General features: G+C 38.3%; 2 protein-coding genes across 2 annotated transcripts in view; both read right to left on the bottom strand.

Annotated features, from left to right (window-relative positions):
- Nucleotides 1-27,250, bottom strand: part of si:zfos-1056e6.1 (uncharacterized protein LOC107988029 homolog) — a 249,763-nt gene that overhangs the window by 123,817 nt on the left and 98,696 nt on the right. The window lies entirely within an intron of this gene.
- The window catches only part of LOC137045729 (synapse differentiation-inducing gene protein 1), a 73,623-nt gene that overhangs the window by 12,899 nt on the left and 33,474 nt on the right, over nucleotides 1-27,250 (bottom strand). The window lies entirely within an intron of this gene.

Below are 27,250 nucleotides of genomic sequence, written 5' to 3' on the forward strand. Positions count from 1 at the left end.
TGCGCCCAGAATGTGACTTTAGCTTACCGGTACGCCCATTTGCACATCTTCCAGAGCGCCCTTCACAATGCATGTTTCCTAATTCGTCCCACCGAGAATAACCGTTCCCTGAAGGCTTTAGGACCCGGCAGAATCCTTTGCCGGTGTTCTCTATGAGCGCGCTAACGGCGAATCCCTTTAACTCCCTTTCGCATTTACATTTTCGGCAAATCAGTTTGGGCGGATGCAAACAACGTGATTATTGTTCGTGAGTCCAACATTCAGCCATGCAAAAAAAGCATGCACTCTCCCTGATGGAAGAAGTGATCAAAAAGGGAAGTCGTCTTTCAATATAATTGTATGTTAAAGGTCCTGTTCTTCGCGATTCCATCTTTCAAACTCTAGTTAGTGTGTAATGTTGCTGTTAATACCTGTAAAATTATAAAGCTCAAAGTTCAATGCCAAGCGAGATATTTTATTTAACAGAAGTTCCCTTTCAAAGCCTACAGCGAACGGCCGGTTTGGACTACACCGCTGCACTTCCTTCAGGAATGACGTCACTAGAACCGTTTGTTGACTAACCCTCCGCCCACAAGAACACGCACATAGGGGGCGTGGTCTTGTTGCTCTCCCACGTGGAGAAGAGCGCGCATTCAGGGCTTGCATCTCCCCGTTATGGTAAGAGGCGGGACCTTTCCGGACAAAGTGCGCTAAGCTGCTGTCCAATCACAACACGGAAAGCGCTGGCCCAATCAGAACTCGTTATGTGTTTCTGAAGGAGGGACTTCATAGAACAAGGAAATCATCAGGCCGTTTTTAGGACAGAGGAAACAGCGCTGTACAGATACGTCAATTGTGTGAAAAATACTATGTTTTTTTACACGCGAAACATGACCTCATGTTATATTGCACACTGTAAACACAATCAAGGCTTCAAAAACACGCGAAGAACGGGACCTTTAATGCAGTATTTTAAATATTTATTTTATATATAGAAAGACATTTCTGAACGAATAGGCTGTTCCCAGAGTGCTGAATCAAGGCACCTCAGGGGGAAGTCTGTGGGAAGGAAAAAGTGTGGCAAAAAACGCTGCACAACGAGAAGAGGTGACCGGACCCTGAGGAAGATTGAGGAGAAGGACCGATTCCAGACCTTGGGGGACCTGCGGAAGCAGTGGACTGAGTCTGGAGTAGAAACATCCAGTGCCACTGTGCACAGGCGTGTGCAGGAAATGGGCTATAGGTGCCGCATTCCCCGGGTCAAGACACTTTTGGGCTACAGAGATGCAGCACTGGACTGTTGCTCAAATTTTGCATGTCATTCGGAAGTCAAGGTGCCAGAGTCTGGAGGAAGACTGGGGAGAAGGAAATGCCAAAATGCCTGAAGTCCAGTGTCAAGTACCCACAGTCAGTGATGGTCTGGGGTGCCATGTCAGCTGCTGGTGTTGGTCCACTGTGTTTTATCAAGGGCAGGGTCAATGCAGCTAGCTATCAGGAGATTTTGGAGCACTTCATGCTTCCATCTGCTGTAAAGCTTTATGGAGATGAAGATTTGGTTTTTCAGCACGACCTGGCACCTGCTCACAGTGCCAAAACCACTGGTAAATGGTTTACTGACCATGGTATTACTGTGCTCAACTGGCCTGCCAACTCTCCTGACCTGAACCCCATAGAGAATCTGTGGGATATTGTGAAGAGAAAGTTGAGAGACGCAAGACCCAACACTCTGGATGAGCTTAAGGCCGCTATCGAAGCATCCTGGGCCTCCATAATACCTCAGCAGTGCCACAGGCTGATTGCCTCCATGCCACGCCGCATTGAAGCAGTCATTTCTGCAAAATAATTTTTGGTGGTATAAATATATTGATTTTGAAGCAATATTCTCATCAGTGTTCTATCAGCTTTAACATAGGCCTAATTAAATCTGCATATTTCCCCCGAAATTTTTCTGCAAAAATCCCCCCAATACACTGTACTCAAATTTTGAAACTTGTGACAATGCCCAGTGCTATAGTGTAAATGTTTTTTACTTGAAGCAAATGCTACCTTTACCTTTATTTTCTTGTCAGAGACTCAGAGTGCACCAAAATGCTTTGTTTACATATTAAAAACTACATGGAGGCAATGCCGCAGAGAGCCCCCTAAATGTATTTCATTCAGAAACATGTCACCTTTTCACCACTTGTCAGTTTGCAGGTATTGAGGGTATAGGGAGCGATTTCAGATTCAGCCCAGGTCTGTTCAACAAAATAGTAGTCTTATAGCAGTAGAAGACTACCGCTTATTAAACTGCACAGGGCAGGTCCAAGATCAGGCAACTTTTCAGTGCAACTTAATGCGTTTCACAGAAAAAAATGTTGATCTGATATATAAAATATTAATCAGCACCCGACCTTATTTAATTGTGCGGTAAACCACACAAAAAATGAGAAATCTAGCCAAATTTTTTTTCTTCCGTGCATTAATCTAATATAAACAAAAAAAGTATAAAAGGGCTGTTTGATCTTCTTTTTATTCCATTACAAATAGAAAATGAAATGATCAGATGGTGCTCTGTTGGATTTTTCTGACATCCTTTACTCTTCCCTGATGATGACCTCTGGCCTACTTTCTGTATGATCTGAATTTTAGAATACTGAATTTGATGATCTGAATTTTAGAATATTGAATTTGATTATCTGAATTTTAGAATACTGAATTTGATTATCTGAATTTTAGAATACTGAATTTGATTATCTGAATTTTAGAATACTGAATTTGATTATCTGAATTTTAGAATACTGAATTTGATGATCTGAATTTTAGAATACTGAATTTGATGATCTGAATTTTAGAATACTGAATTTGATGATCTGAATTTTAGAATATTAAATTTGATTATCTGAATTTTAGAATACTGAATTTGATTATCTGAATTTTAGAATACTGAATTTGATGATCTGAATTTTAGAATATTGAATTTGATGATCTGAATTTTAGAATACTGAATTTGATTATCTGAATTTTAGAATATTGAATTTGATGATCTGAATTTTAGAATACTGAATTTGATGATCTGAATTTTAGAATATTGAATTTGATGATCTGAATTTTAGAATATTGAATTTGATGATCTGAATTTCTTCTTCATCTGAAATCTTGAATCTGTATTTTCAAAAACTGAATATTTCCAGTCTATTAATTCAGAACAAAATATCTGCTGTTTGAAAATACATGTCTATACAATTTCGACATAAAAACATTTCAGATGTGTCCAATTTTAAAGGTTCTATATTCAACATTTAAAAAAAAATCAAATTCAGGACTATGTAAAATGCAACATAATATTCAATTTTGTTAGATTACACTTGTCAATAATTCAGATTTATATAATTCAAATTCAGATCATTTAGTCATATTTCTAGCTCCATAATAATTGAAGTAAAAGTCTCAAGTCTACTTTCATGACTGTTTCTTAAAACACACAAGTGCACTTTTTAATTATATCAGTAAGTTTTGATGTGTTGACTAACATGCTAAAGCACATGTAAATTACCTAATTACAATTTTACCTGTAGTGTGTTATTTGCAGCTTCATTAAAAATGTGTAATTACAAATATATCTAAATATATATACACTAGAAAGTATATTAAAGTTTATACTTGCCAGTACATTCGAAAGTATATATATTTAAAAGACAACAGAAATAATTATGAAATTACAAATAAACATGTACCTTTAGCCTACTTAAGTAGTTCAAAAACCCTACAAAAAAATACCATTTTATATCAATTTAGCAATTATCTAATCAACCAATCACATGACAGTTGCTTCAATGCATTTAGGGGTGTGGTCCTGGTCAAGACAATCTCCTGAACTCCAAACTGAATGTCAGAATGGGAAAGAAAGGTGATTTAAGCAATTTTGAGCGTGGCATGGTTGTTGGTGCCAGACGGGCCGGTCTGAGTATTTCACAATCTGCTCAGTTACTGGGATTTTCACACACAACCATTTCTAGGGTTTACAAAGAATGGTGTGAAAAGAGTAAAACATCCAGTATGCGGCAGTCCTGTGGGCGAAAATACCTTGTTGATGCTCGAGGTCAGAGGAAAATGGGCCGACTGATTCAAGATGATAGAAGAGCAACTTTGACTGAATTAACCACTCGTTACAACCGAGGTATGCAGCAAAGCATTTGTGAAGCCACAACACGCACAACCTTGAGGCGGATGGGCTACAACAGCAGAAGACCCCACCGGGTACCAGTCATCTCCACTACAAATAGGAAAAACAGGCTACGATTTGCACAAGCTCACCAAAATTGGACAGTTGAAGACTGGAAAAATGTTGCCTGGTCTGATGAGTCTCGATTTCTGTTGAGACATTCAGATGGTAGAGTCAGAATTTGATGTAAACAGAATGAGAACATGGATCCATCATGCCTTGTTACCACTGTGCAGGCGGGTGGTGGTGGTGTAATGGTGTGGGGGATGTTTTCTTGGCACATTTTAGGCCCCTTAGTGCCAATTGGGCATCGTTTAAATGCCATGGCCTACCTGAGCATTGTTTCTGACCATGTCCATCCCTTTATGACCACCATGTACCCATCCTCTGATGGCTACTTCCAGCAGGATAATGCACCATGTCACAAAGCTCAAATCATTTCAAATTGGTTTCTTGAACATGACAATGAGTTAACTGTACTAAAATGGCCCCAACAGTCCCCAGAGCTTAACCCAATAGAGCATCTTTGGGATGTGGTGGAACGGGAGCTTCTGTCCTGGATGTGCATCCCACAAATCTCCATCAACTGCAGGATGCTCTCCTATCAATATGGGCCAACATTTCTAAAGAATGCTTTCGGCACCTTGTTGAATCAATGCCACGTAGAATTAAGGCAGTTCTGAAGGCGAAAGGGGGTCAAACACAGTATTAGTATGTGTTCCTAATAATCCTTTAGGTGAGTATATTTCATTTTAAATAACATTCACTTAAGTGTCTGAAAACATTACATTAATTTTGCAATTAGGTATATAAAGCCTATTGTTTCTATAAGACTCTTTTTAAAAGCATGCCGTTTACTTTTTCTGAAGGGGAACCTTCGTGTTTCAATTTCATTTACAGTTTGTGCACAACAAGAGCCTTGTGATGTATAAATCAAAGCTGTTATGTCATGTCCTGCAGGGCTGAGCACACTTTATTTCTGCTTTTATTCATTCAAAATTCACTAAATCCATCACAGAAGACTTGATCTAATAAAACTGTCACTGACATTATCATGATGCATTGTTTGAAAAGCAAACGGTCCACTGGTGAGCTTTGAGCCCTCATCGGTACACATGAGCATCTCATGTCCCTGTGGGCTTGCAATACAAACTGAATTAGCATGATTTTTGTAATGCTTACTGTCAGGGCATACATTTTAGCCCTACAGTCCAAGCAAGCAGCAAAGCAGTATGTTGTTATATTCAGTTCAGTTATTCATTTGTTTTCCTGGCATGTATCTTAAATGTTCTTAGGCCTCTGGAAATGTCAGAGTTTACCAGCACAACCACTTTTCCTCAGTGCCTTACTTTTTTTCAGTCCGTTCTTTTTGATCAGTGAGGCAAATGTTGAAGAAACTATATTAATGACAATCTTAGGAACCTAATCCAAAATACACATTTAAAATACAATATCTTTAGAATGTATAATAAATACATTTAGTATCAGCTGTAATTATGACTGTTCAACATAAGTTATGATAGCATTTGCAGTAGGGGTGTAGCGATATATCGCTTTTCGATAAATCGCGAAATAAAATGTGATATGTATCATTGATAATACGATTGTGAAATCATGTGGAATTGATACGCCAAATTAAGTTTTGGCGTGCATATGGTACGCGGTTTTTCGCATGCATATGATACGCACTTTATGGCGTATTATATGTACGAACCACCCACCCCACCACCCTAATCCTACCCAAGAGCGTGTCATATACACGCCATAAAGTGCATATCATATGCTTGCGAAAAACTGCGTAGCATATGCACGCCAAAACTCATTTTGGTGTATCCATTCCATGAGATTTCACACTCGTACTATTAATTTGATTACCATGTGATTGTGTTGGAGCTGCGACAGAGTTGTTTTATCCAAGGCTCAGCTTACTATACTTATCAGGTATAATTCACCCAAATACGTAAACCCAGTCATCATGTACTCACCCTCATGTTGTTTCGTTTAACTTCCAAACACAAATGAAGATATTCTTTATAAAACCTGAGAGATTTCTGTGCCTCCATTTAAAATCCATTCCTCTCAAACTTAAAAGATCCAATAAATGTCATTAAGGCATCGTAAAAATACCTAAACGAGTTTCTAATCCGAATCCAAGTCTTCTGAGACACAGTGGCTTTATATAATGAACAGATTTACAACGACGCACATATTGTAATAAACACGGACATTCAAATGATTGTGTGACGCGTGAAATCATCAAGAGAGTGAGTGAATGCAGAATACATTTTTGAGCTAAACGTACAGTTTAGGAATATAGCAAGCAAGCTATTTTATTCATATAGCACCTTTCTAAACAAGTTAAAAAAGACAAAGAGCTTGACAAAGAACCAATAGATTGGCAATTAATAAAAAATTAAATTGAGGAAATAAAAAGTAAAAAGTAAAATAGACCCATTAAGATACACAACAATAGAATTTATCAAATCAAATTATGAGAAATAAAATACAACAATAAAAACAAAGCAAAACACAAAATATACAATTATCTAAGATTTTACAGGAAGGCCAGACTAAAAAGATACGTTTTTTTATTTATATTTAAAACTATTAATGTTTTCAGCACATCTTATGTTCTCTGGGAGGTTGTTCCAGATGTGAGGAGCTTAACAGCTAAAAGCGGCATCACCAAATGTTTTAGTGCGAATATGGGGTACCTTTAGAGGAGAAGAAGCAGAAGATCTAAGAGTCCTTATTGGTTCATATACTGTAATCATATTTGAAAGATAGTCTGGAGCAATTTATAAGTCCGTGCAATGCCTTATTAACTAATAAAAGATTTTTAAAATCTATACGAAAACCAACAGGTAACCAGTGCAATGACTTTAATACTGGAGTACTACGATCTCTCTTTTTCTCGAATAGTCATTTTGACAGGCTTGTGATTAGAACTGTGACAGATTGCACAGATCATCTGAAGCGCACGCGCTGCCGGAAAGACACTCCTCAAAGTTAAAGCAAAAACATCATTTAAATCACCAAATCACATTTAGTTTTAGTAGTATGATTTTTTTAATGAAGCTGTTCCTCTAATTCCACCATGACATGGTTGCAGAAGTCGTCCTGGTAGACACTACAGTGGCCACCACAGTCTCCTGACTTGAACCTCATAGAAAATCTCTGGTGTGATTTGAGCGAGGCAGTTCCGGCACGCAAACACAAGAATATTACTGAACTGGAGGCCATTGCTCATGAGGAATGGGCTGAGATTCCTCAGAAACGCTGGCAGAAACTGGTGTCCGGTATACATCTCGTTTGCAGCAGGTCATAACAGTAAAAGGTAATAAATATGCTTGCCATGAAGGGGTTGAATAATTTAGAGAATGCAAAAGTCTTTAAAAGCTTTGCAGTTGAATTTGGGGAAACCACTTGAAACATTTGTCGTGTTGAGGTATTTCTATTACGATAGTTTGATTTGTTCATTGCAAACAGTTGAAAATCTGTAATGATTGTGCCAATAAACCTGATTTGCAATGGGTGTTGAATAGTTTTTATTACAACTTTATATCTGAGTGAAATGGCTTCTGACACAAGAAAAAAATGGAGGCCAGGACTTCCCTTTGCTTCCTTCCTTCCTTCCTTCCTTCCTTCCCTCCCTCCCTCCCTCCCATCCATCCATCCATCCATCCATCCAGAGACAGTTACAATGTTGGCAGAGCAAGTAAAAAAACGAAATGTCTGATTTAGAAGCCAAAAAAAAAAAACTTTATTCTTGAGCCTTATGTGTAATCCCCAGTATTTTAATGCATCCTTTGCCAAAAATTAGTCATGCTTTATTTGAACTTTGATTTGCAAAGTATTCGTGTTCTTCCTCCCCTGCTGATAATGTGCACAGTCAGTGTGCAAACATGATTATCAGCCTATTGTTCCGTGAAGATGAAGGACTGTACTTAGTAGCCTAATTACTGCTTCAATTTAGACATGCATAATTAATTACCATTAAATCAAAGTAAAAACTAATTCACAATAGAGTAATGACACAATATAAAAAGGAAAATTAAAAAGAAACTAAATAAGACACGACAATCGCTCACTTTGTATCAGTGATTATATCAAATCTAACAGTGTGCATTGTTCTGAAACGAAGTCCTCAGTTTATATATATATATACACACACACAAATTTAATTCAGTTACACTTAATGTTGTCACATAAAAAATAGAAAAAATGTGTTATGTATTTTCACATTAACATTGTAATTAGTATTCTGTTTAATACATTGTAATTAGTATTCTGTAATTAGTATTCTGTATATTACTAATTCATTGTAATTAGTATTCTGTTTTTCATAATTTTTTACATTTATTCCTAAACAATAACTACTGTAAATGGAGTAACAATTTAAACTATATTTTATTTGGGAACTGATGTCACAGACACTGGTCACAGACACGAAGATGTACCTTTAATTTCACCAAACTGATTGTGATTGAGCACTAAAAAAACTCCACAATAGTCATGATTTCTGGTAGCCTAGAAATCTAGACGCACCCTAGCGGCAGCAAATCTAATCTGCCCGCGAGTGTCGTCAAGCAACTCTCAATACCCTTCTGAGCTGTAAACGCCTAACTCTTGCCGGGCCAATCACATCGTGTATAAAGTCGGTGGGTGGGGCCATAATGACGACGGCCGAGTTGCGTTTGCGTGCTTCTAGTCAAGGGGGTAATCTAGCACTCGGAAAGCGTTCCACCCATGGGGCGGCCATTGCTAACCAAGCCATCACCTGCTGTTAGCATCCCATTGACTCCCATTTTTGAGTCACTTTGACAGTGAATAACTTTACATCTGAGGTGTTTAAAGACTCCATTTGTCCATTGTTTATTTCTAAAGAAACACGACAATGCATAAAAGGCTCCGTTACCTTGTATCTTACACTATCGCCCCGCAGAAGCTGTTTTTGTAAAAATAGGCTAACGATTGCGTCATAACAAACGCGACTCTGTCGCACAGTTGAGAAATTACCGTATAGACCTGCAGAGACGCTCGCAGGCAATCTTTTACTGTCTATGAGGCAGTCGGGGGACGTGGAGACATAAAGTCTGATAAAGTCAAGGGAGAAGAATGGGGAGAAGCCCATAGTGAGCCAAAAGCAACGGGAGAAAATATTTAAACAACGTGATTCAGATTTCCCTTTCCACAACTACTAGAAGACCTACAGCTGTCAGACAGGTTGCTCACGTCACATCTACGTCGTCAAGCTCAGTCTGAGCCTGCGCAGTTCGCTCAGCCATCAGGAAGTGAGTGCTCCTTTACTGACATCACATTCCGCCGTTGACGTCAATGGGATAGCTCTGTCCATTTCTTTTACTGTCTATGCTTCTAGTAAACACAGAAACTGGTGAACGGCGGTCTTTCGAATCAGCTTTGACCGCGACTCTGGAAGACTTGGAGTTAAGCTTTTTTCTGAGAAAAGAACAAAGAACGGCACTGAAGTCATTCTTAAGAAGGGAAGATGTATTCGGAGTTTAGCCGACCGGATACGGCGAATGTTTAATCTATCAACAAGCTCTGTTTCACCTTCGTTGCTCTGGTTGGTTGTAGCGCTATCCTATCGCGTGCAGAGGGAGTTTGAAAGACAACTGTTTATCCCGCCCCTCGGATTGAGCCGTCAATGGTGAGTTTCCAGACCAAACATCTTGATGTGGGTCTGGCTTGTCAGGCTAGTTTTCAGGCTATTTCATGTTTGATTTGGATGTGACAAAGCGGTGATATCTAAGTGGTTCCTTACCTTTTTATTAGTCTTCCCATCAACCCCATAATTAAACAAAAAGGCGGGATATATCACACAAACCAATCATGTCCAGTTAAAACCAATCACCTTTGGTGTGACTTTCCCCCATTCATTCTCAAATACACCCCACTAAACTTTACGGGGTCTGTTAAGGGTCAGTGGACTCAGGGGAGGCAAAAGAGACACATTTTGTAATATTTGCATTGTTTTATTTGTGCAATATGGATTATTTTCTCATCCTTTTTTTTGAGGAGGCACTGCCTCCATTGCCTCCCCTCCACTGAATATATTTCCTGCAATATTAATATGTGAGATTCCTGTATAATCATCAACTACTGCATAAATTCATTTTGACTTGAAGTAGGCGAGCACAGAGCACCCACGGTGTTGCTGATGAAATGAGAACCATTTTATTGAAGGCATCCACCCATTGTTCAAAAAGAGATATGTTATTCAAAGCTTATGTTCTACAAGGCCCACACTCGCACTCTCTCTCGCCAAACCATTACATAAGGAGCTTATTGTGCTTGTGTTAGAACACGCTCTGAAAGAAATGAATCAGATTATGCACACTAGCTTAGCAAAAACAGATTGTCACATAGTTCAGTTTCAGGACAGAATAGGAACAGCATTCACCGGCCTGCCCAGATTTAATAATTGCTCATGGATTAAGGTCTAATAAGGACAATTCATTTGAAATTAAAATGTAATCGTAATATATCTGATGAGTGTTTAAATGCGACACATGAAAATGTAAGGATCGTGATGCAGTCTAATGGCTACTACAAATTCACAACCATAACCATAACCATAAAAAAATCTGTTGGAAATCATACTACTTGTAATTGTTCAGCATGTCATAGGGCTCAAATAAATGCCAATATAAAATCATTTTGCGATTCAGAATTGATTATTTGCTTTGGTGAAAAAAAATGGAGGCAATCACTTGGAAACTGAAATAGAAAACATAAAAATGCATCCCCCAATACACAGATGCAATTAGTAACCAGTGAAATAAAACCAAAAACCAAATTATAATTTGTGCATGCATTGTTTGAGAGCACTATCATTGAGGGGTGAATAGTAAATGAAAAACAATCAAATAAAAAGATGTTTAAGGGTCTCTCAAGCTGGAAAAAAAGCATTAACTGGGGAAAAAAATATTTGGAGGATTTTTATTATTAAAAAAAAGCCTACATGTATTTCTAAGAAAGTTTTAACTTAATCCAGTAGTGCTGTAAATAATTGTTGACTGTACTAAACAAGCGTGCCACTCAAGTCCTGAAAAGTAAAGCCAAAGCGACACGATCGCCCCCATGTTGCTGGATCTGGATGCAGTATAGGTCATAAATCCGCCCTTCAAGGAATGTAATGGGACGTGAGACAAAATAAACAATCAAATTGCACTTCAAATATCCAAAGACGGTTTCAGTCATTTTAGGCAGTTTTTATCACGCTGATGTTAGTTCAAGGGTTCGTTCTTTAAATAAGTTTAGTTTTAGTTATGATTGATGGCTTCTCTGAGGGAAGTTGTCACTGAGGCACCAACGGACTTTTTCCTGGATCTTTTCGAGGAGACTGGAGATTTAATTTTAATCTCTACATTTCCATAACTGTTTATTTCACACCAACATAATGAGTTGTTCTGTGTGTGAACAAGACCTTGAAATCGCGGCTCCACTTCTTGCAGACTCGAGCTCCAAGTTCACTACTGCGCAGACTCGACACTCAATATGTCAGCGCCATATTGGGACATTGGCAGCTTCACTTAGTACTATAGAAGGGAGTGAAGTTGCGTTGTCCATTTTTTTTTATCCATTAAAGCAGTGTTTCCCAACCTTTTTTCAGTCATGGCACCCTTTGAAAATTTTCAACATTTTGCGGCACCCCCTCGTATATATTATGCTAGGGGTGTATCAGTACCGATTGCTCACGGTTCGGTTTGTATCACGGTTTTATATTCACTTAAAATGAACATAAATTATATAAAGAAACACCAGTTTTGTTGTGCCTTGTAGGCACACTTGAAAAAATAACAGTAGCAATCATAATTTTTATTTTACATTAAAAAAATGGGGGGGGGGGTGCAGGCGGCCTATAACTGTAAATCACTAGAAAGGACCACTTCAGTATGTTAAATAGTCTATATGGATTATCATTTATTACAACATGTAATCACTATTTACATCAGCTGCAATTAACTTTAAAATGCATTTTTTCAAAGCCGATTTCATTCAGATTTCATTCAGTAACATTAGGTTTTTTCTGATTTATGTGCTGTTTAATGTTTGATGATCTTAAAATGATGGTAAAAAAACGGCAGCTTCAAGTTAAATAACCGTATAGTATTAACTGAACTAATGTTAAATGACCAACCTATTGAAAGCTGTGTGATGAGTGGGTTGAGCGTCACATGATGACTCAAAGTATTATAATATATACAATACTAATAATGCCTGGCTCACACTACGGGAGTTTTAGGACGATTTATGCCCGATTTTCCCCTCCCGAGACTCGAAGAAAAAATATTTTCCAGGACTCGGATCGGTTCCGATGATCAGCGCAGATTATCTGGTAATGTGAGGTGTTCACAGATCAAATCTTGCACCTCCCGATCTGCTCTCACGCAAAAATACTAAAATACTTAGAAATTAGAAAACAATAAATGACAGTCGTCTGAACGTTCCTTCAATTTATTCTCGGTCACACACGTAATAACCAGCCTGAAAAATCTGCTACACTCCAGTACAAAAAGTGCGCATGCTCCACCTTTAAAGGGGGGGTGAAACACTCAGTTTCAGTCAATCTCATGTCAATCTTGAGTACCTATAGAGTAGTATTGCATCCTTCATATCTCCGAAAAGTCTTTAGTTTTATTATATTTATAAAAGAAATATAGGCTGTACTGAGTCTTTCCGGAAAAAAACGAGCGTCTGGAGGCGTATCGAGTGGGCGGAGCTAAAGAATGACGAGCGCGCACAAAGCGGTGACGTCCTCCAGCGTGGAGAAACCCATGGCTATCTCAGCTAATAGATATGATCCAGAATCATTCGGAGGCTGAAATAAATTGAACAAGAGAAACAGCAACAGCAGGACATCCGTCTCTGTGGTAAGTACTGTATTTAGTGACCTGTCGACATTTGCACTTGTTTACTCGCAGTTTATGAGGACATGATTCGGTTTATGGACTATTGTATGCGACTAAATCTTAGCAGTAGCAAGCAAAACGGTTTTGCACGTCAGGCTAGTGTAACGTTATACAGAGAACAGCAATGGAGTAACCGTTAGCGCATTTGAATGACGAAGCACGCGATCGTGTCGTTTACTGATGTTTACTCACGCGACGATAGCCAACAGCACAGACATTTGAAGCAGTTTTACTCACCGGCTGCTTCCAAAGCAGGACCGAACCTTTATCGCTGGGACGGCTCCGTCAAAAACACACTTCTTTGGTATGATTTGGAGAAGTCCTGTGACAGCAGTGACCGTGGAGATCCACTTTGCGACGCGACTGAAGCGATGTTGTGAAGCTTCCCGTCATTTCTGCGTTCAGATCGGTTCAAATGCAGCGCTGCCTTCCCGGAATGCTGTCCTGAAGCGTTGAAGTCGCTCGACGTCACCCATAGGAATAAAGTGGAGCACGGCGCGTCATTAGTGTTCACGGACGACTGGATCTGCAGCTGAGCGAGTGTTTATGTGAGTGCATTTCCTCTCTCACTCTAGTCGCACGCGCGCACCCTACCGGGAGAAGAGCCCGTACGGCCCATACAAGGACCTTCCGCTCTATTAACGTCAAGCTGAGCCATACTCGAAAAAAACTCTCCGAAACTTGTGAGAAACCGGAAGGAGTATTTTTGACACAGAAATACTCCATCAAACGTCCAACATTAGTTTTTGAAACTTTGTCTATGTTCAGGATGGGAATCCAAGTCTTTAACAGTGTAAAAAGCTCAGTATGCATGAAACAGCATTTCACCCCCCCTTTAAGGCTTTTCGCCTGGCTCCGCTGCGCCTGCCTCCGCTGACTGCGCGCGCTCCTCCCCAAACAGACGAGGCGTTTATACTCGCCGCGCTCGCCGTTGTGCTATTCTTTGAAACGACAGAGGGCGACTCGGAGTAATTGTTCTATAAACCATCAGGAAAAGTGTCGAGAAGAAGTGGGCTAATGTACACAGGTGAGGATATTTTTTTTAAAACATTTCACCAAAAACCACACAACAAAAGAATTGTGTAAAACTCAGTAAACCTTGGCTTAATATTATTACTTGTGACGTGAGAACAAAATATGCACTAAATTAACGATCTTAATTGATTATTCTTAATAATTCCTAATTTCCCTAAACTTTAGTGTCGTGATTTATTTATTTATTTATTTATTTGGTCAAACATGGATCTTTATTTAAAATGGCTTATTTCTGCTTTTGTAGGCTCATTCAGTAAATATAAGCAACTAATTTGTATGTTACAAAAAATCCGCTGCACACCACCAGGCGAAATGGGGTCTTGCGGACCCAATGCACACGACCCTCCGCGTCGACGTCATTTTTGCCGCGCGCATCCTCGCGCTCATGCGGACGCGTCGAGTATAAACAAGGCTTTATACGGCAAGCTCCGAGGGGAAAAATACATTGCGCGCACACACACACACACACACAGCTATACACAACGAGCACCCGAACGACAGGATCAAATGAGGTCAATAGAATTACCTCCATTTCTCACTGAAGAACTGACAATCCATGTTGAGCCTGTCTGCATTGTCTAATCCACACTGGTTTATTCTTACACTTTTGGTTTTTCTCACAACAATGATCATTATTGATACAACAAGTTTTCATGCTTATCCATTTTGGCTTATCCATTTTGTTTCCCCCGCTTAAGATCTGCTGCGTAGATCACGTGACGCACTTCCTCTGGCAAGATAATCTTGATAATATTTTGTAGTGTGTGATGCTCCTTGATTTTCAAATCTTGTAGTGTGAGCATGTTTAAGATATGTGGGAAGAAAATCTGCAAGGATTCTCCTGAAGTGTGTGCTGTACCCAGATTTTCCAATCGGATAGGATTTTAAAACTCCTGTAGTGTGAGCCAGGCATAAATGTGTGTCATTCACACAAACCATTAAAAAAATCCAATAAACCCTAATGTACATAACTGATTAAAGAAAGTTATTTCAATGAAAATACATCAAATGTGAAGTGTCTCAGGGAATTCTGGGAATGTCAAATTACGGTTTTTCACTGTAATTACACAACGATTTGTTCTTTTTCACTTCTAAAAACTTTACTCATTTAACGGTATTTTACTGTAAAATTACACAAAACGTAAGGTTAGATCATTAACAGTTATTCACCGAAAATATAGTATGGAAAAATAATATGGTATGGTTTTTAACCGTTGCATTTTTACAGTCTTTCACAGTTAAATTTTTTATTTTCTTATATATCACTTGTTTTTGCTTCTTCGCTTATGTTTTTATCCAGAGATTCTGCACTTGTTAGAATGTAACAGTCAACTTTAGGAAGTAAAAATCCCATACACTTTACAATGAAGTTGGTTTTTAATCATTCTGTATAAACTTTTTATACAGACCTAACTGAAGCCAGTGTAATTTTAGCTTAATCTTAAAGGTTCACAACTACACTACCCATAATGCTGAAGACAGTCCAATAATAAACAACCTGGTTGGTTTGGTTCATAGTTTTTTGTCTGAAAAAGGTGTTCACTGTTGCGCTCTGTTACTCATGGACAACAGATGGTAAACAGAATGTTTTTTGTATCATCCACAATCTAGAACAACATGCAACATGGGACATAGTGCCAGGCAAACTGTATTACTACCCGATTTGTTACCTAAAACAATCCAGGCAGAGCATTAAAATAAAAGGACACGATCAGTGGTCCAAACTCATTGAAGATTTATAGTTACGTCAAATACTTTAGATGTCTGATTAAATCTCTATGCAATTATATCAGCAGACAGCAATAACCTTTTAAAAATGATGTCACTGAAAGAGAATAGATAAAAGAGCTGTTCAAAGAGGCTGCTTTGGCCTCCCTCAAGGCACATCACGCCTGGTTCATTCACACAAAATGTCCCACTGGCGGATGACTTTCACATCGGCCATCCTTTAGCTTCTCGCCAAAATCAAGAAGATGAAAGGTCCTGGAGCAACACTAGATGTATAATACATGACCGTTCAAACTGAATTACACTGAGCCTTTAACACACACACACACACACACACACACACACACACACACACACACACACACACAATTCTGAACTTAAAACAATGATGTTACTTTTTAATTGCTGTAAAAAGCTCAATTTGATCATTTTCTTTAAGTACACCTTACACTACAAGTCTATAGCAGAGACCAAAAAAAATCATAAAGATGAGGCCAGTGCTAGTTGCCACTAGGGTTGCAAATGTTCCAGAAACTGTTCCAGTAATCTGCTCAGTTACTGGGATTTTCACACACAACCATTTCTAGGGTTTACAAAGAATGGAGTGAAAAGGGTAAAACATCCAGTATGCGGCAGTCCTGTGGGCGAAAATACCTTGTTGATGCTCGAGGTCAGAGGAGAATGGGCCGACTGATTCAAGCTGATAGAAGAGCAACTTTGACTGAAATAACCACTCGTTACAACCGAGGTATGCAGCAAAGCATTTGTGAAGCCACAACATGCACAACCTTGAGGCGGATGGGCTACAACAGACGACGCAAAAAAACAAGCGATCGTATGTAAGCAGATGCATATGTAAAATGACGTGATCCATCAACATTAAACATCATATAAATCAAAACTTCCTAATGTAACTGAATAAAATGTCACCCCAGGACGAGCTACAGGACTGTGAAGCGTTAGGAGTGTTGATGGACTCGATCTACTCCATCTGTGTTTGATCATCGCTCTGAATCTGATCTGGATGTAGTCTTTCAGGAAAACGTGATTTTCTTTACTTTTTGTTCAAAATGTTTTTTTATGAAACTTACTCATATTTAAGTGTTGATAAAAAAGAATGCATGAAGCTAGAATAAAACTTAGAATAAAAAATCCAAGCTAATGTGAGCTTTAAAGACTCCAGCTTATTCTAAAAAGAGGCAGAGAGCAGCAGCTCATTTGCATTTAAAGAGACACACGAAAACAGCGAGTTTATGGCCTGCCACCCAAATAGGGCCTTTCAAAACATCCTATTATAAATAATCTGTGGTGTATTTTTTGCTGTAGACACATTCTGTGGACTATTGAGACATATTACATCTTGTAAAAAGAGCATTATAGGATCCCTTTAAAGTGTCTAAAATTATATTTATCCGTAAACATTTATATATTTATTTAGATATTTCTACTCACATAATTGCACAATCATATTTTGACAACATTTTGTTCTGACATTTTTACATGAATCGGTTGATAGGGATTGTAGAAGGATTGCAGTGAAATGATTTTGGTGTAGGCTTAGATTTTAAGAAGCAGGCTGAGAAAGGATTTCTATTTTTTCAGGCAGAGAATTAGAGAGCTGTGGGTGTTGAGTCGTGATGTATCGCATGAAAGATAAAGAAAGAGAAAAACCAAGCAAAAAACGGAGAGATGGGGCCATAAACTGCTTTTAAAGTCAGCGTCAGATGCGACCACTGAAAGTTTAAACACATAATGACTCTCAGAAAACCCATCAAGCACATGTTCAGGACAAATTTCAGTACAAAATTTAAAGAAATTATGTTTTTCTTTAAGAAAATGAGGTCTTTTGAGGACCATTAAAGGGCCTCTTTATGCTTTTCAGATATTACCTTTAATGTCATGTATAATATACATGTTTGTGAATGTAAATGGTCTGCAAAGTTTCAAAGATCAAAGTGCAGATAAATGGAGTTTTTGTCTCCCAAAAGAAATAATCAATTCTGAACTGCCTAAAAAAATAAAATAAAATAAAAGTATAGGAGTCTTTCTATACAAACCTACTGTCATGATTCCTAAGGACTTTTAAGTTGAAAGTTTCAACTTTTTTGTGTGTTTGTTTCTATAGTTACCTTTTTTCAGTGACATTTCCTTAGGGTGCTCTCCGTTGGACAGGGTCCCTGCACAGTGTTCACTGCTCCCTACTCCCTGAGCACGGTATATCAGTTGAAGTGGACTTCACTGACAATAATCGCTCATTTGGAACACCCTGCAACGTCATTTAAGGTGTCATGAACTGGCTTTTTATTTTTTATACTTTTATCTGAGGTCAACTTATTACGTTCGTGTGGTTTTTAAACTCAAAAACATCATAACTAATAAGTAATAGGCTATTTTCTACACTGGTTTTGAGGCTCTCCTGAACGCTGGGTTTTAATGGGCGTGCCGCACTGGAGACTTGGAAGTAGAGGTTAGATCGGGCTCAAAAAAATCAAGCCCGACCCTACCCGAGCCCGTGCACGTTGTGTCCGAGCCCGGCCCGGCCTGACACATTAACTGTAATTATGAGCCCGAGCCCGATTTAAACACGACCATTGTTCAATACGTGGGCGTTTTGACGAGAACGAGCCTGTAATGAGCAAAGCGCAGCGAAGCGGACTGGTGAGGCTCATGATAAAACTACATTTAGTTTTCACTTTTCTCCACAGCGACTGTACAGCCGAATAACTTTTTGTTGCAATTTTTTCATGTTTAACACTTTGAAGCTGCTTTGAAACAATCGTCCTTGTAAAAGCGCTATAGGCTATAAATAAAGTTGACTTGACTCCGCTCAATAATTCGCAGGCGCGCGCTCATGATCCGCTCACCGGTAAACTGATGTTTGCTCAAATCCAGCTCAGACATTTATCTGTAGCTTACTTTGTTGTTGCCATTAAACAATGTGTTTTTTCTTTCATATTTATGTTTAAATATTATAATATTATTTTTACATATTTCATCTGATTATGATGAGTGAAAAGATGCGAGTGGGTCAGAAATGATTTTGGTGGTTATATTTAGTTTAATATTAAGTTTTGTTTTGTAGAAAGCATTTATTTCGTTTTGTTTAAATTGTATCTTAATTTTAAAAAAGGTTTCTTAGGCCAATTGCCTGGATTTAATAATAAAAAGCAAATAGCAGACTATAATCGTGAGGTGAAGTCATGGGAGTGATTGCTTTCATTGCTCATGAACTGGAGCGCGTGTCTCATAAATAAACCGGAACTCAGCAGGCTATACTTGCCTCACAGACATGAGAAATATGCGTGTAGAAAGCTTGAAATGACCACTTTTAAACGAAACGATTCGAAGATATTTAATTAAGCAAAGCGCAGTGTTCTCGCGAGCAGCTCTTGACTCAGAGCGTTTCTGTTTATGATGCTACGCTCCATCACTGCTCGAGCTGTGAGTTTAACACGCATTTTTACACTAATCCTGACTAGTGCAACTTTGTAGCCTACACATTTGTTTCTTAGTTGTTGTATTAGTTCTTACTTTGCTAAATATGTATATATAATTTCTGATTATAGCAGCTTTCTGCCAACCCAATTAGACTAGTAAAGTAGGCTAATGATTAAAAAAACAAACGCTTGATCACGGGCCCGGCCCTACCCGACCCGAGGATAGTGCAGGAAAATCTCAGCCCGACCCGGCCCGCGGGTTGGTTCGGGTCAGGTTCGGGCTCGGGCTCGGGCTCGGGCTCGGGCTCGGGCTCGGGCTCGGGCTCGGGCTCGGGCTCGGGCTCGGGCAAAGAATCTAAACTCTACTTGGAAGTAAACGCCCATGGCTAGGATTGGATAAGATTTGCATATTTAATGAGCTTCTGCTTCCCTGTCAGATCAGTTCACATGAGGGAGGGATTCTTTTGAAAGCGGCAAGCAGAATGATTCTCTCAATCACAGGGCTCGTAAACGTCTTTATCAAACAAACACAATGATTTATTTCTCATCCACCCACAATTGATTGAAATATTATTTTTGTATTACTTGGGCAGCCCAATCGCACGCACGCACGCACGCACACACATACACACATGCCGCCCAGATCAAGAAAGGAATATTATTTCACTATTTGAGATTCACCGCCCTGCCGACGGGCTTACGTTTTGGTAGCCTGTCTGGAAAACACACAGCCCCGGCACTAATATTACATATATAAAAAAAAAAAGACATTTTATTCACATAAGTGTGTTGTACCATTCCTATCGGATCCAATATAGAAGGCACAGCAGTGTGTTTTAATCTCAATATTTTGCTTTCTTTTTTTGCCATGTTTATTGCTGCTGGCTAGCGCGATTCGAACAGCTCCATGAGTCGGTGGGCGGAGCTACTGAATTACACGAGCTTATTATTCTATCTAGGCGTGTTTCGCCACACAATGACGTCAAGATGCGAACACGATTGTTTTTTGGGCCTGGTGTCTATAAAAGCTTTTATTTGACTAACAATGAAGTTTTCAGCTCTGAGATGTACAGGATAATCTTATATTAACATGTCCTTTTATTTATCAAAAGCTCGAGAGAAAGTTGATTTCTCAATTCATCACCCCTTTAAAGAAAGGAAAAGACGGGGTCATGCAGATTATGATTATAACATAAATTAATAGTGTAATTTACTTTACTTTAAAATTTATAACAATATAATAAACATATACATTTACAAAACACACATTAGGCCTATATATGTATCTAAAAATATAATTGTCCATAGTTTTATTAGTTTGCATATACCAATATTGTATACCTACTGTACAGATATACCTCCAATTGAAAATGACAGTGACTGATGACATCTAATTTTTTGGGTTGGCTTAATTGAATTTGACATTGCATCAATCCACAGTAAATTTGGCCAACTAAAAATTTAGAAAATGTTCAATTGGAGACCTGAATTTGAACAAATTTGAAGCTGCACCTGTCATTCAATATGATAATTTACGTAAAATACATTAGATTAAGAATACATTTATACATAGTTAACAAAACAATCTGTGCTCTTTGTAGCAGTCTCATCTCGTGTGCTTTCTTTCCCAAGTGCAGCTGTATAGTAAACATTCCTGAGGTAAATAAGTAAAATTTTTAAAAAAAATGACAGCCCTCAGCTGCTTCTAAACACTTTTAATTTGTTTAGGCTACATATTCATAAAATATAATATGCGAATGTAACGGTTATTGCCATAACCATTCATAAATATTCTACAGTCCCTGACAAAAGTCTTGTCGCTTATCTATTTTCTAGAAATACCTGATATTAACCTGACTTTTAATTAATTAATTGGTGTTAGAAATAGCTCATATGAAAAGCTAAAACCATCCCAAATGATGTTTAATGCACTGAAATAAATAATTTTCATAGAAAAAATATTTATCATTTAATCAAGACAGAAAGGTCAAATTTTGGCAAGACAAAAGTTTTGTCGCCTATACAGAAATTGAACAAATTTACTGCAAATACAAAAATATGTCAGCAAATTAAGTTGTGGTGCTGTGAGATCCAAATTTAATATCTTGTATGACTTCCATGAGCTTGAAGGACTGCATCCATGCGGTTTGGCAAGGATTCATACAATTTATTGATGAAGTCATCAGGAATAGCTAAGAAAGCAGTCTTGCATGCCTCCCAGAGTTCATCAATATTCTTTGGTTTCATCTTCCATGCGTCCTCTTTCATCCTACCCCACATATGCTCAATGATGTTCATGTCTGGTGACTGGGCTGGCCAATCCTGGAGCATCTTGATCTTCTTCGCCTTGAGGAACTTTGATGTGGAGATGGAAGTATGCGATGGAGCTTTGATGTGGAGATGGAAGTATGCGATGGAGCACCGTCCTGCTGCAGAATTTGGCCTCTTTTATGGTTGGGAATATAAGAGGTAGCTAAGATTTCTTGGTATTTTAGACTATTGATGTTGCCTTCCACCCTGCAGATCTCTCGCACACCCCCATACTGGATGTAACCCCAGACTATGATTTTTACCGCCATCAAACTTCACTGTTTTCTGGGTGAATCTCGGATCCATTCTGGCTCCAGTAGGTCTCCTGCAATATTTGCGGTGACTGTGGTGTAATTCAACAGAAGATTCATCTGAAAAATCCACCTTCTGCCACTTTTCCAGCGTCCATCCTTTTAGCAGGCTGTGGGCCTTGGCAAATGCCACACGGTTTTTCAATTGTCTTTTGTTTAGTGCTGGCTTCTGGGCACTGATTCGAACATGGAGGCCATTTCGAGAAAGAATCCGACAAACTGTTCTGGTTGACACAGGGACTTCAGGTGACCAGGTCTCGTGGAGCTCTGCTGCAGTGGAAAATGGGCTGGCCTTGGATTTTCGAGCTAACAAACGGTCCTCTCGAGCAGTTGTCTTGCGGGGTCTGCCTGACCTGGGCTTGTCAAAAACGTCTCCAGTCTCTTCAAATCTTTTTTTTATCCTCTGTACTTGAAGCTGAGACACATTGAAGGTGTCTGCCACATCAGCAGTGGATCTGGTCTTCAGCCTCTTGATAATCAAAACTTTAGTCTCAGGGTGAATCTTAGGCATGTTTGCAGAGGTCTAGTTGCAGTTGATGTGAAGGTCTAGCGTACTGGGGTTCTTTTTATACACACTTGAGACCTAATTGATCCATTATTAGTGACAGGTGAAGCTCATATGACAAGGTGACAACACTTATGTCTTTGCAAAAATTGACTCAATGGGCTTTACCAAGCTGTGAATATTAGAATACTTTTTGAAAGTTTAGTTTTTCACTGAAACATTATCACAAAAGCTGGTGAGATTAAAATGAGCCATTTCTTGTAAAAAAAATCTTGATTAGAAATATATTTCAGCAGCACTTTAGGTCAATTTGTACACAAGCGACAAGACTTTTGTCAGGGACTGTAGTTTGTATAGTAATATGAATATTAAAAGGCATTCGTAAACTACTCTGCTGTTTAAAAACCCTGCTCCATCGTTAGTTCAGACAGGTGATGCCACGCGCAATGACAGTTGGGTGATTTTTGTTTCTCTCCACTTCCTGTGAAGTGATGTCTCGATGTTCCCTTCTTCCCTTTGCCGTTTGCCTTCGAACTGAACATGTTTGCTCCCTTTGGATTGGAATCTCACTTAAGATGGCAGAATACCCTTTGAAGTCCACTTACGGTCGAATAAAAAGATATTCCATGACATAAGCAATCAACTTCAGCAGTCCTGTGGTAACCCCTTGTTGTCTTGTGTATTTAAACTCCGGTGGCCTGTTGCACAAAGCTGGTTTAAGTTGTTACCCAGGTAAGTTTGAGATTAGTTTGAGCAAACTCAGTTTTTTGGGGCTCAAGAAGGTGGATTGGTTTTTATCAGTGTTCATCATCATGGTAACTTACACTACACAGCTAACCTGCACTGGATCAGGTTTTATTCTGGGTTAGAGAGCGCAAGCAGTTTATAATGACAAAAATGTAGAAAAAAAATTGTGCATCTTTTGGTGCTAATTATGCATTATAAGAATTATAATCACTTTGAATTCATATAATATGTCCATATAAATATTATATTAATTGACAAGAAGCCAAATAGTAATATAAATATAATACATGCATTCGTAATTCTTTTAAACAACGTGTATTAATTTGAGCTCTTTGTGAATCTATAATTATTAGGCATATTTCTTTGACTCACATCATGCATTGCTATAGTCAGATATTCTTTCATCTGCCTTTTCAAACTAAAGTGTTTATTCCTGCCTTGTAAATGCATTTAATTTCATGATAATTTTCAAATCGATCTCGATCTTCAAAAGAGAAGTGAATTAAACGGACACTGTGATTGGCTTCACTTTCAGGCACGCGCCTGAGACACATTTCAGCACGTCACACTTTTTTTGCGCGTGCTTGAGAGTTGATCGCAAACTCTGGATTAAACCTGAGTTGACAGAGAATGTTTATACTGAGCATTGAGAAACAGCTGAACTTGATCTAAACCAGGTTGGATTTATCTGGATTTGTCAGCTCTAAACCTACCCTGAAACTCAACAACAGGCCTCTTTGTCCATGTTCTTGATCTGGTGTTATCCTTTGTGGATGTCTCGTGTGTGTGTTTCTGTTCGGTGCCTTTCCCTGTCTTGATCTATTCTGTTTGGCCTTTGTTTGGATTACTTGTGTTGTTTTATTAATAAACCACCAATATTGGATTGGACTTGGATCCTACTCTTTATTATATCTCTGGAGCATCCAGCATTACACCTCCATAGTTTGTAACACATTTGCATAATGCCAGCATATGGTCTTCATTGGCAGCAAGTTGACAACAACTTTGACCTTCAAACACTGTAGTTGTAACCGAGACCTGAAAGGGTTTAGTTTGTGGTGTCGACATGTCAAGGAGACACCGTTTTCTGCTGCGAAAGCAAATCCACTTTGCATGCATTTCAGTGTGAGGCTGTAATGGATACGGTAAAACCGATGCCATTGTTACTGTTCGTTCCTACGGGGTTTGGAAAAGTATGGAAAAATACTTATGTTTCCAGACTATTGTCCCTATTTCATTTTATAAATATAAAATTAAGAATTTCTAAATTTATATAATATATACAATTGGTTTTTTTTTTTCATTCCGTTTGGATCAAACTACCACATAGACCGTAAAAAAAGAGATTAGGTCTAAAGTTTTTGGTAACGTATAAATATAGTCAGATAACGCTTTCAATAGGTAAGCTACAGTGCCTTGCGAAAGTGTTCGGCCCCCTTGAACTTTGCGACCTTTTGCTAAATAATTACATACATATAATAATTAAATAATAATTTTGCACGGCCAGTTTTTCAGTTTTTGATTTGTTAAAGTTTGAAATATCCAATAAATTTCGTTCCACTTCATGATTGTGTCCCACTTGTTGTTGATTCTTCACAAAAAAATACAGTTTCATATCATTATGTTTGAAGCCTGAAATGTGGAAAAAGGTCGCAAAGTTCAAGGGGCCGAATACTTTTGCAAGGCACTGTATGTAGGTTTATATAGGTTATTTTATGTAAGTCCTGCCTCATGGACTTACTTCTTGTCTAGCTACTTTCCTATCCTAATAAAAGGCAAAAACGCCAATACTAAACCTTTAGAATGTAACATACCTGTTAGCAGTTGAATTTTAAAACAATTTAACAGAACAAGTTAAATATGGTTGGAAAAATCTGTAGGGAAGTCTGGAAATTTGAGTCTGGAAAAGTATGGAATTTTGAAATGAAAATTGCGTAGGAACCCTGTAACCAATCACAAAAAAGCATTTTTTGAACAATCAAGCATAAAAACATACGCCATAAAGTGCGTATCATATGCACACGAAAAACAGAGTGGTTGAGACACGCCAAAATGAGTTTTGGCGTATATATTCCACGACATTGCACACTCGTACTATTTATACGCATTTTCGTGAGAATAGCCAGCAATACCATATCTACAATTTTCCTATCTCGAATTAATGCTTTGAAACAAGTGTTTAATAAGAAGGGGGGAATGCGTGAAAATACTGCAATTACCACTTTCTGTACTTTTCCCTTCAGAGGCGGATGACCTCTCCCTCTCTCAGCACACTTTCTGTAAGCAATCTCTCTCCTCTCAAGAGCATTGCGGTAAGCTATAAATACATTTGACACTGCAGCATACTATAGTCACCTTTATGAAACAATGTGGCAAACCCGGGGAATTCTCCCTCTTCTGCCCTGCAGCGCACATCAGACTACACAAACGGATATTTGTTTTCTAATGTTCAAAGTGTAGCACATAACGCATGGCTTTACGCTGGTGTGTGCTGCAAGTTTAGGAAATGTACCGTTTGGCTGCTAAACAGATTTCCCTAAGTCTTTGTTTTCAAAGCACAGGAGCATCTAGCATAATCAGGGAAAGTATCAATAAAACTGGGTAACACTTTAATTAAGGGTCCCATTCTCACCGTTAACTAGTTGCTTATTAGCATGCATATGATATTGGCTGTTTATTGCCTTATTCTGCATGACCTAATTCTACATCCCTTAATCTACCCAATACTTAAATTAAACATCTTACTAACTATTGAAAAGCAGTAAATTAGGTGTTTATTGAGGCAAAAGCCGTAGTTTACAGTTAGTGATAATAGTGTTGGTTGGTTTTTGTTGGTTTAACTTAAAAAAGTAAGTAACCTGGTTGCCTTAAAATTTGGAGTTTATTGAAATTAAAAATCTGAGTTGATAAAAAGAAGGAAATTTGTTTAATTAACAGAAACTCAAAATATTATTGTATCTGAACCACATAAAAAATGTGATAAATCATGAAAATAGCACTATTTGGCATGTTTCACTGCGTCATCACAAATAAAACACACACAATTACCCAATATGCTTACAAAATCTTTTTATCTTTTAATAAAGGTTGTCAAATCTCAAAAAATGTTCATTATATTAACTCAAAAATTTTATTTCAATGAACTCAAAATTTTAAGGCAACCAGGTAACTTTTTTTCTAAATATTTTTTTTACAGTGTGTAAACTGAATGAGTGATAATAATTATATTATTGTTAATAATAATAATTCTTTCATCCATCTTTATTATTATTACTGTCATTATCAAATTAATTAAATCAACCGAGTTGTTTTTTGCTACTTTCAGCCCGTCACAGTTATAATTTTTCACATATTTGCGGGTGCACAATGCACAAGTACACACACATTTTGAAATATTAAAAATAAAAGGATTCCTCTCTGGAGAAGCGTTCAGATTTTCCGCTCACATATTCCGCCATGTAAATAGCGAATCCACCATGGTGCAAGCGCAACTGGCTTTTAAAGGGAATGGGAGATGAGGCTCTGATTGGTTTATTACATGTTATGCCCAAAACACACCCATGACACATTAAAGGGTTAGTTCCCACAAAAATGAAGTTTATGTCATTAATGACTCATCCTAAAGCGGAAGAGAAGACAATGCTGAATAAAGTCGTAGTTTTTGTTATTTTTGGACCAAAATGTATTTTCAATGCTTCAAGAGGTTCTAATTAACCAACTGATGTCACATATGGACTACTGTGATGATGTTTTTATTCCCTTTCTGGACATGGACAGTAATGTGTGTATACACTTAGATAAGCTGTCGGACTAAATATAAAATATCTTAAACTGTGTCTGAAGATGAACGGAGGTCTTACGGGTGTGGAACGACATTAGGGTCATTAGAGTCATTAATAACATCAATTTCATTTTTGGGTGAACTAACCCTTTAAGAGACTGGAGACAACCATTGTAGACCATGTGCCTGGCGCTCCAACCATTTTTCCCGCCATTAAACTAGGAAAAGTGGATTCGGGCACGCCCTAAATGTCCCTGCGTCGTGCGAGTTAGCCCAT

The sequence above is a fragment of the Pseudorasbora parva genome, chromosome 17 (genome assembly GCF_024679245.1).
Source record: "Pseudorasbora parva isolate DD20220531a chromosome 17, ASM2467924v1, whole genome shotgun sequence".
NCBI classification, from domain to species: Eukaryota; Metazoa; Chordata; class Actinopteri; order Cypriniformes; family Gobionidae; genus Pseudorasbora; species Pseudorasbora parva.